The sequence below is a fragment of the Thalia democratica genome, chromosome 2, assembly GCF_965202585.1.
Source record: "Thalia democratica chromosome 2, ktThaDemo2.hap1.1, whole genome shotgun sequence".
Taxonomy (NCBI): domain Eukaryota; kingdom Metazoa; phylum Chordata; class Thaliacea; order Salpida; family Salpidae; genus Thalia; species Thalia democratica.
In genome coordinates, this window is record NC_139166.1 from 78,623,603 (window position 1) to 78,633,300 (window position 9,698).

A 9,698-nucleotide genomic window follows, 5' to 3' on the forward strand; every position below is an offset into this window, starting at 1 on the left:
AATAAGTAATATAATTGAAATAAATATATTAAGTAAAATAAGTTCGTTAACTGTTTTAAAAAATATTAATATATTACAAAATTAAAAAATTTAATAAAATTATAAATTTCATTAGAATTACTTTTTACTTGCAAAAATGTAAACTTACTAAATAAGAATTGTTTTTATAACTTATAGTAACTTTATACCTTTAAAAATTAATATATTCTATAAAACGAAAGTATCTGTTTTATTTACGAAAAATATCAATCTCTTTAATATACCATACAACAGTGATAACAACACCTCATTGCACGTAATTTTAATAAAGTTACACAGAAATTAAAATAGACCAACTTTATAACTGTTATTTCAGTTTATTGCAACTTTCTAAAATAGTTAAAAGTATACTTTTTAAATTTAATTCACTTGATTGTATTTGTTTAAAATAAAAATCACAAACAAAGTTTATTTCTCATAGGCCGACACGCTTATCTTGTATGATTACAAAAATAAAGTTCGGAAAACTAGCAGTAGTCTTAACAATGTAGCATAAAATAAAATTTGTAAAATTGTTTAATTTTTCTTTAAGCGTGACGTATTTTTGTAAACTTTTTTGTAGAAAAATAATCTGCCATAAGGTTATACTACAGCGGTGCGCTATATTAATTGCGTACTGTTTGAGTCTAAATTCTTATGAAGTTGATGAACTTATAAAATTTTTCCTTATGGAGTTTTTCATCAACATCGGTGCGCATTTGCAATTACGCACCGAATCAGTATATTTAGTAATAACATGTACTTTCCTAACTTGTCACTAATTGGTATTCAAAATTTCGTTTAAATTTTTGAATACTAGATAAAAATAGTTGAAAAAAGGCAAATTAAGCAGAAAAAATAAACTATAAAGGATAAAGATATTACATTCTTTTTTTTACATTTTTCTTTTTTTTTGGGTGGCACGCATGCGCCAGTGTCCCTCCCCACGCTACGCCCCTGGTAAAAACTAACAAGTATTAACAGGTTCCATACCCATCCTGTTTATGATTATAAGACTTAAGGAGCATTTTGTGTATAACATTATTAAAACACATGCATATTTATCAAAGTGCTGACAGTTTTTCTACTAAATTAGCACTGAAGCATAAAAATAAGTTAATTATTTTTATTTCAAGTTAACAATGCAATATATTTTCGAGAGTATTGTATTTTTATATAGTTTGTATTATATGCATGGTAATTTATATTATACAGATGATATTGCTAAAGAGTGTGATCCACAATGTGGGGAAAGCCAAAAGTGCCACCAAAACGAACAAGGAAATTACGCATGCCACACTTTTGAGTTTGTAGAACCAGGTTTCTAATTTTTATCTTGTGCAGACGTGCTTATAACACTAATTTAATTCTAGTAAATAATTTTCAACAAAAATTAAATATCTTTCTTTAAAATGATTTTAATAAAAATAATAGTTTAATCTAAACGAGAAAAAGTATATCAAATAAAAAAGTTATAGACAATAATAAGAATTGTTTTTTAATTTAGAAGCAGAAAGATTTTGTACTTTTGAAATTAGTTTTCTTGTAACCTTAAAAAGTTCACTTAGTCTTGAAAAATTGTTTTTAAAATGAACAACTCTACGGAACTTTATTGTAAATAAAACTGCCAATAAAAACAAATTTGTATAAAAGTTATGTAAGCTATTTGTTTAATTGGAGAAACAACACAGTATTTCTTTTTAGCTTTATATATTTTTAGATTTTTTATTTTAATATAAAAAAATTTAAAAATCACATTTTATTTTTCTTATAATTTATTTGATTACTTTAAAGTAAGTTTTGTCAAAAATTTTATCTTACTAGGTTAAACTGAATCAAATTTGAAATAAAAATATAATGTAGTAAAAACGTTAAAACTTAGAATTATGAAATGACCTAATAATCAAAAGTAAAATTAAATCTAATTTTAAAAATATTATTGTTATAAATATTACAACAAATGTAATAAAAGTTTTTTAATATTAGCATATAGTAAATATTATTTGAATTGTTTACTTAAGATTTTTTTCAACGTAGTATATTACAAACCTTAATTTTGGTTATCAGCAGTTTTAGAGAGATCTGCTATAAATGTCAGTATAAGTCCTGCAGTAGAATCCAATAAATACTGCAGCCCGTGTGGAAAGAATGAAAAATGTTTGAGAGTCTTGCAACTTGAAACAAACAACCCGGTACATAAATGCGTTGCCGTCACGGAAATACTAGCTCCTGGTTTCTTTTTAGTTACTAATCAAATATAAACATATATATACAAACAATTTTTAAAATCATTTTAAATACAAAAATTCTTTAATACTAAAATTTGATTTATTTTTAATCTCTTTAAAACATTTAATTTTGTACGAGTAATAATACTTTTATTCAGAAGGAAAATGTGGTCGTTGCGAAGAAAATCACGCATGTCACAGAAGATCTTGGACCGTAAATGAGCACTTTATGTATGATTATTACTGTGCAAAAACAGGTTTGGAGAGCATTTTTTACTTATTTCCTTTCTTGCTAATGTAAGAACGTTTAGAAAATTTTTAACACATTGAAAAACAAGTTCTCGTTGGCAAAAACTTAAAATTCTATAATTTTACATTACGATTAAAATTATTTAAATTTCTTCCAAACATTGTTTATGATCTTTAAAGCTAGTATCAGTTTAATAAAACAATTTATAAAAACGTCTTGATAATTTTTTGAACCCCTAGTAATAACACCGATTAAACAACCAAATACCTAGGCGTTTAGCCAATGGATGCACCTATTTTATAAGTTTCAATTAAAAAAAACAGTTGTGTTATACGACCATAATTCTTATGACAAATACTATGCAGTGCAACAACAGTATAATCACAGACTATTGTTATATTTTCAATATTTAATTTCAACAAAATGTTTTTTTATCGTTTTGAAGTTTGTATTTTTTTATAAATTTTTATAAATTACAGCTTTATTAGGAATTTCCCATTTTTCAACAACAACTGTTTTTTGTAAAAGTTTTGATGTATTTTTTAATAGTGTTGAATTGAACTCAAATTTATTATTAAGACAAATGCTAATCGTTTAAGTAAACTCTTGTGAGTTAGCATGTAATTTACGTAAGCAAATGAGAAAGCTCTAAGTTAAGGCAACAACGGCAATATCTGTTTTTTATTATCAAAAGTTTTTGTTTATTTGATAATTACAAGTATTTATGATTATAAACAAACTCTATTTAAAAACAACCTGTTTTTTTTTTAAATAGTTTGTAATTGTACTCGTTGTAATTCTTGTTCTACTTATTTTATCTATTTTCAGATGCATTCCACCTGCAGTTGGCTCACTACATTGTAATTGGTTGCTCTTGCCTTATTTTCTTCATAATTTGCTTCTTTATTTGTAGGAGTGAGTTCAAGTTAGTTTGAAGAATTAAATGTTTAATAATATGATTTGATAATCAGTACAAATTGTTGAACACTTTTTTAAAGAATACCTTTTGTATTAAGTGGTTTTTTAGCGCATAGTGCTTTATGCGATCATAATTTACGACATAGTTTTCTATACAAAAGTTATTTTTATTGTTCAAAGGTTTTAAGGTTAATATCAGGGTTTCCCAAAACTTTTTTCAAAAGCTCCTTGTACAAAAATTAAAATGGTATTGCTCCCTCAAATAAGATTTCCTAAAATACTACCTTTAAAAATGCCTAAGACCTTGTTTGCTATTCATCGTCCAGAATATCTAGTGTAAGTTTCAAGTTATAGCCTTATGAATCCCCTTTTAAAGCTTATGGCCTCCTAAAATTTTTCCACAACATTTAGTTTCAAGACTACCATTAAAAATTCCTGAGACCTTTTACTGTTTTTTCACATCTTCATCAACTCAAAAATATCTAGTATAAGTTTCAAGTTACTACTCCCCAAGGGGCCTTTTGGAAACCCTGGTCTACATAAAGGTATTAAGTTTGCAGTATTTTTAAATGTACTAATTAAAACCTCTTTGCAATAATTGATCGTTTAACTTGTTTTAAAGCCTAGTTTTTATAATTTTGTTACTTTTTTTCAAATATTTTAATAGACATGAAGTAAAAATCAAATATTGATGGTTAAAGATAAGTTAGTACTATTCACTCGTCGTATAAAGTTTACGCCTAAAAAACTTCTTTTTTTTTTGATGTACAACAACAAAAATTCATATATGCTTATTACACGTAACAGGGTAAACTTTTTCCAAAAGAAAATAGTATCATAATTTAACTAACTTATATGTATAAAAATTCATAAGTAAAACTAATGCACGTTTTTGAATTTAGAAAAATACTAGTTATTAAATATTGATAACACAAAGATTCTTAGCAGTATTAAGCTTTTTTTAAATTTCACAGAAGGGAATTGAAGCGTCAACTTAAAGAAGAAAAAGAACAATGGTCAAAGGAAAACGCCCAAAAAGTCAAGAAGTCAAAAAAACACAGGTCAAAGAAAAGGAACAAAAGCAAGAAAAGAAAACATCGATCCAAGGATAAATCTGACAAACACATTAACACCTCCCATGCCAACCAGACGAACATATACTATGGCAACCAGATCGACACCTACCATGGCACCAAAATCGACACTTACCATAACAACCACGTGGATACCTACCATGGCAACCTCGTGGACACCTACCATGGCAACCACATAGACACCTACCATGACAATAATATTAACACTTTTAATGAAAACCATGTCGACAATTACCATGGCAACAACATGCGCACCTACCATAGCAACCAAGATGCTGCCCAGCAACCGCAAGGAAGGGAGATGGGTGCTGTTTACGGAGTAGATGACGCGAGAAAGAGTATCTGGAGATCCATGCCAGGAATCCGATTTGGAGAATGGATGTATAACTCTATAAAATCTTAAAATACTTTTTTTTGCTGTCATATTGTGCTTTTTTGACACATCTGAGCAAATGTCGTTAGCAAATTAGATAATAAATAGTTAATAAAATGAAAAAAATTAAAATAGCTTTTTGTAGTTGTAACATATTGTTTTTACTTGGTATTTCCTAATTCATAAAACAACTTTGCAAAGTTGGTATTACATAAAAAGTATAAATTGTTAAAAATTTGTTATTTATTTATGTATACTAATTAATAAACCTCACCACACAAAAGAAACAACAGCATCCGAGACAACCTATGACAAGTTCCATCCTTATTAGGACTCATCAAGCAGGCATAATCGCAAAAAATTAATGCTTTTGATATCTAATCTATATAAAAGTAAAATTAACGTATGAGTGTTTGTATTTAAATTTTATTTATCATGTAAAAAGAGTGAAATAATTTATTTAGTTCAACATAACTCTGCTTAGTATCTCTATGAAACTGCTCTAACTTAAAAAAAAACTAACATTTGTAACTATTTGTTGAACTGCCATCATTAATATATTTATTTTTTCAGTACTTAAATGTTCTTGCTAGAATTTGCGTCATAATAATACATATACAAGCACTTTTGCTTTAGTCTAACAAACGAAAACATAATATCATAAATAGCTTTTTCTTGTTTTAACAATTTTATTTACGTATATGAAGCTACTTTGATTATTTTATAATGTAGTTGTACTCCTTCCTAAAATATAAGGCTAATTTCTAATTTTTATATCATAGTTGTTAGATACTTTTCAGCTAATGACAAAAGCTAATAATTAGCCATATTATAAATTCAAAACGTTTTACAAACTAGTTTTGGATATCTAAATATTGTAAAAGCCTTTGCTTTATTTATTTTATTTAGTTTGTTCATTGATCAACAACAAGATTATTGAAAGCTCTAACTGCTGTTTAAAGTAGAAATTTTGATAACTTGTACAATTTTTTTATTCAGTTAAGGTTAATTCCTATCTGATTAAAATCAATTCCAATGATTAGTTAATAAAAAAAATATATTTTTTGATTTATAAATATATAAACGTTTGTTTTAGAAGTTTAAAAAAACTCTTTTACTTCTTTAAAAGTAAAATATTTTTTTTCAGCTCTTTGTTATTAGTTTCATAAACAACTTAAGATATACTATCGCATATAATTTAAAATGTATGATAACTAACAACAAATCGTTTAGTTTGAAACTATTACTTAAAAAATATGAATTAATAGTTGACTTTTATGTAAATATAAAAGTCAAAATTTTATTAAAAAAAAGCCATCAAGTTAATAAATGAAGTATTCTATTTGTAATACTGGTCTAGCAAAACATGAATGTATTTTAATTTTATTAGATATGAAAACAGTTTTAAAATAAATATTACAGTAAAGCGACTACTTTAAAAATGTTTGATGCCTAAAAAAATAATTTCAAAATTAAAAACTACAAACTGTAAATAAATCCCTACTACAGTTTTTAAAAACAGTTTAATTAGATAAGACCGCTTGCAGTTCATAAGATATAAAAATATGCTTATTTTCAAGAAATAGGACTTTTAAAGACATCAAGAAAAAAAATGCTGGCTATTACAAAATAATTTTGAAAAGTTTTAATTCATTTGTCTCTGACAATGGCGTTAAACATTATCCAAGTAGTGTGCGACTCGTAAATCTAAAGGTCCTAGTATTGTTAGCGCCATTTTGTCGTTAAAATATCAATAATTTGTGATAAGAAATACCATTAAACTGTCCATATATTAAGCAAACACTCATTTGAAATATAAGTAATTTTGTACCGTCTTTTTTCATAAGAGGTATTTACTCTCACCGTTCAAAAGAAAAAAAAATACTCTTTTAAACAGACAGTAATATGAAGTCTACAAAAGTTGAAAAATTACAACAAAGTACTACTGTTGCTATGCCAACTTAACACTAGATACTAAAAAAGGAAAGGGAAAATTGTTTTAAAAGAAATTATTGGAATTTTAATCATTTTGTTTAATAAAGTAATTCGTTTTAAGCAGTACGTTATCCGGCAAATTATATACTTTTGCAAAAAAATGTTATCCTCAAAATACTTATACAATTTCAATTTTCTTACAAACAGTTGTAAACCTTAGTTTTTATAAAAACTAAAGAAAAAAAAACTTCAATAAAACTCCATATCGATAAGTGTTTTTGGTAACAACTATATGTCTGTAATAATTAGTCAGGGTTACCACTTTACCTGGAATCCTGGGAAAACCTGAAATTTGACAATATAGGCAAAAAACACCTGGAAACACCTGGAATTTAAGAAATTTTGAAAAAAACCTGGAATTTTTATAAACTTTAACATCTTCAGTAGTAAAGTTTCGGTTTGACTCAAAACATTTAGAATATAGATAAAAAATTTAAGTCATTACAAAAATAATTTTTTATTAAAAAACATATTTTAAGTAGCTTTACAGTATCTTTTCAATTTTTTTATACTATTTAGCACAGTTTCTTACCTTAAATTAAACTTTAAACTAAAAATAGACCCAAAAATGTTTACTTTTAAAAACCTGGAAGAAATTTAAAAAACCTGGAAAAAATTTTGAAAAACGAGTGGCAACCCTGATTAGTGCATCTTTATTGAAAAATTGTTTCAAACAAAATAATAATGAGACCTGTAATCAAATTAATGAATTTAGTAATTCGTTTCGCTAACCGGCAAGTTATATAATTTTGTAAATAAACTGATTATAAAAAAGGATCATAATCAGTTATAAATATTAATTTTTATAACAATTACAGAGAAAAAAACTTAAATTAAACTCCATGTCGATGATTGTTTTTATGTTTGTGTAAATGAATGCATCTTTATTGGTAGTCATTATATCTTGGTTTTTTTGTGGAAAACGACACAAGTAATAACTAGTTTAAGCTTAATGTTTATTTGTTAGCTATCTTGAATAAGATCTTAGACTGTACCTAAGTGGTTTACAAAAATCAGGTCTTAAAACCAATTATTTTAAGACTTCTTGTTAAACAAACACACAGTTTGCTTGATTTTTTTGATTCTAAGTTAGTTATTTTTTTTTATTTAGTGTTTTATAACAAGGTTGACTAAATTAAAATTTAATAAATTGAAAATTTACCATCTAAGTTCATATATAATTTTACTTCAACTTTTAAAATCTGTGCACACTAGGACTAAAAAAACATGAATTGTTTTCAAAAACACGGTCTTTTTTCTACTTTGAAATTTTTTAATCAAAGAAAACATCGGCAAAAATCTACAGAACATAAGCCTGGACTTTCTTATGCCTTGAAACAAGCTTAAGATAACAAGTTTTGATCATACCGATTCGATCAAAACTTGCTATCTTGAGTGTCTGAATACAAAAATTACGTGTTAAGAGTTGTTTTTGCATCATGTAAACAGCTTCGACTCTGAAGACTTTCGCCGATGTTTTCAAAAAACTGTAAAATTTTTCTTTTTTGATCTAAACTGTGCTGCCTATTCGTAATTTATTTCCACTAAATACTTTCTTTTTTTTACATTTTACAGTAATATTTTAAAAGATCATTAATGAGAAAAAGTTTTTTTTTTCGGTTTATGTAGTCCGTTTCTCAAAGGAGGCATTCGTGCCGACTCGTTTGTTAGGTAATTAGCATAAACAATGTATATTCTAACTTTAAATGCAAAAAATATCATTTTAAATATATGCTTACAGTAGTATAATAGGTAATATGTGGATAAAAACAAAGCTTAGTGTACTAGCATAAAACATATTTCAAAAGTGTAGCATCCAAATTTAGTCGTTTTTTAACTTGATTCGAATGCCCAACAAAGTCAGTCTAAACCTGATAAGAAACGAAATCAACATTTCTAACACAATTGTTATAGTAAAGTTTTATAAAAATAAGTACAAGTTTAGTTAATACGAGTTTTTCTGATAGAGATGTTTTACAATTATTCTATGCTTAGTCGTTTTTAAGCTTATACGAACTATTTTAATATACTTACAAGACAAATGATTTTTTAATGAATTATCATTACGTTAAATAAACATATAATGTTTTTAAATTTGTATTTTGCTCATTATTTAAGGTAAACTGCGCACAATGGTTTTCTTAACTAGTATATATTATACAAAAAAATAAACAATAACGCTTCAAATTAACGAAAAACCGTTCAGTCAAACTTTTAGTTTGTTGAACTATGTACTAATCAATTATTACGACATCTGTACACAAAAAAAAATAGGACCTAATAAATTTATAGAAAAACTCTTCTATTGAACAGACCTCCAATTGTTCGCTCTCGTGTCTTCTACTCCGTAATTTGGACCATACATCCGCCTTTGCTCGGGAACGGCACCAAGGTTGCTATGGAAGGTACCCATGCTGTTTCCATGGTAACCCCCGATTTGGTGGTTTTTGTAGCTGTGTGTTGCGTTTTCGACGGCTGCTTCCTGAGGATGTACAGAATCGTTTCCTTCAAGTTCGGAATCATCACAGTTAGTGTCCCTGGGTTGACCGTTGTTGGCAGGGTTTTCCTTTGACTTTCTTGACATTTTCACTTGACCATTCTTGTTTGTCTTCTGCAAGTTTACGTTTTCTGAGAACAAAAAGTGCTTCGTTTGAAATACCGTTTATCTATTTCTATTAAGTACTATTAGCAAGATTCATAAAATATTACAGTACGATTTATTTATGCAAGTTAGTAACAAAAATAAGAAACATTTCAGACACTGTTTATTATTTTTATTTTATGTTGTTATACAGAAAAACCTAGTAATCAAATGTTAATCA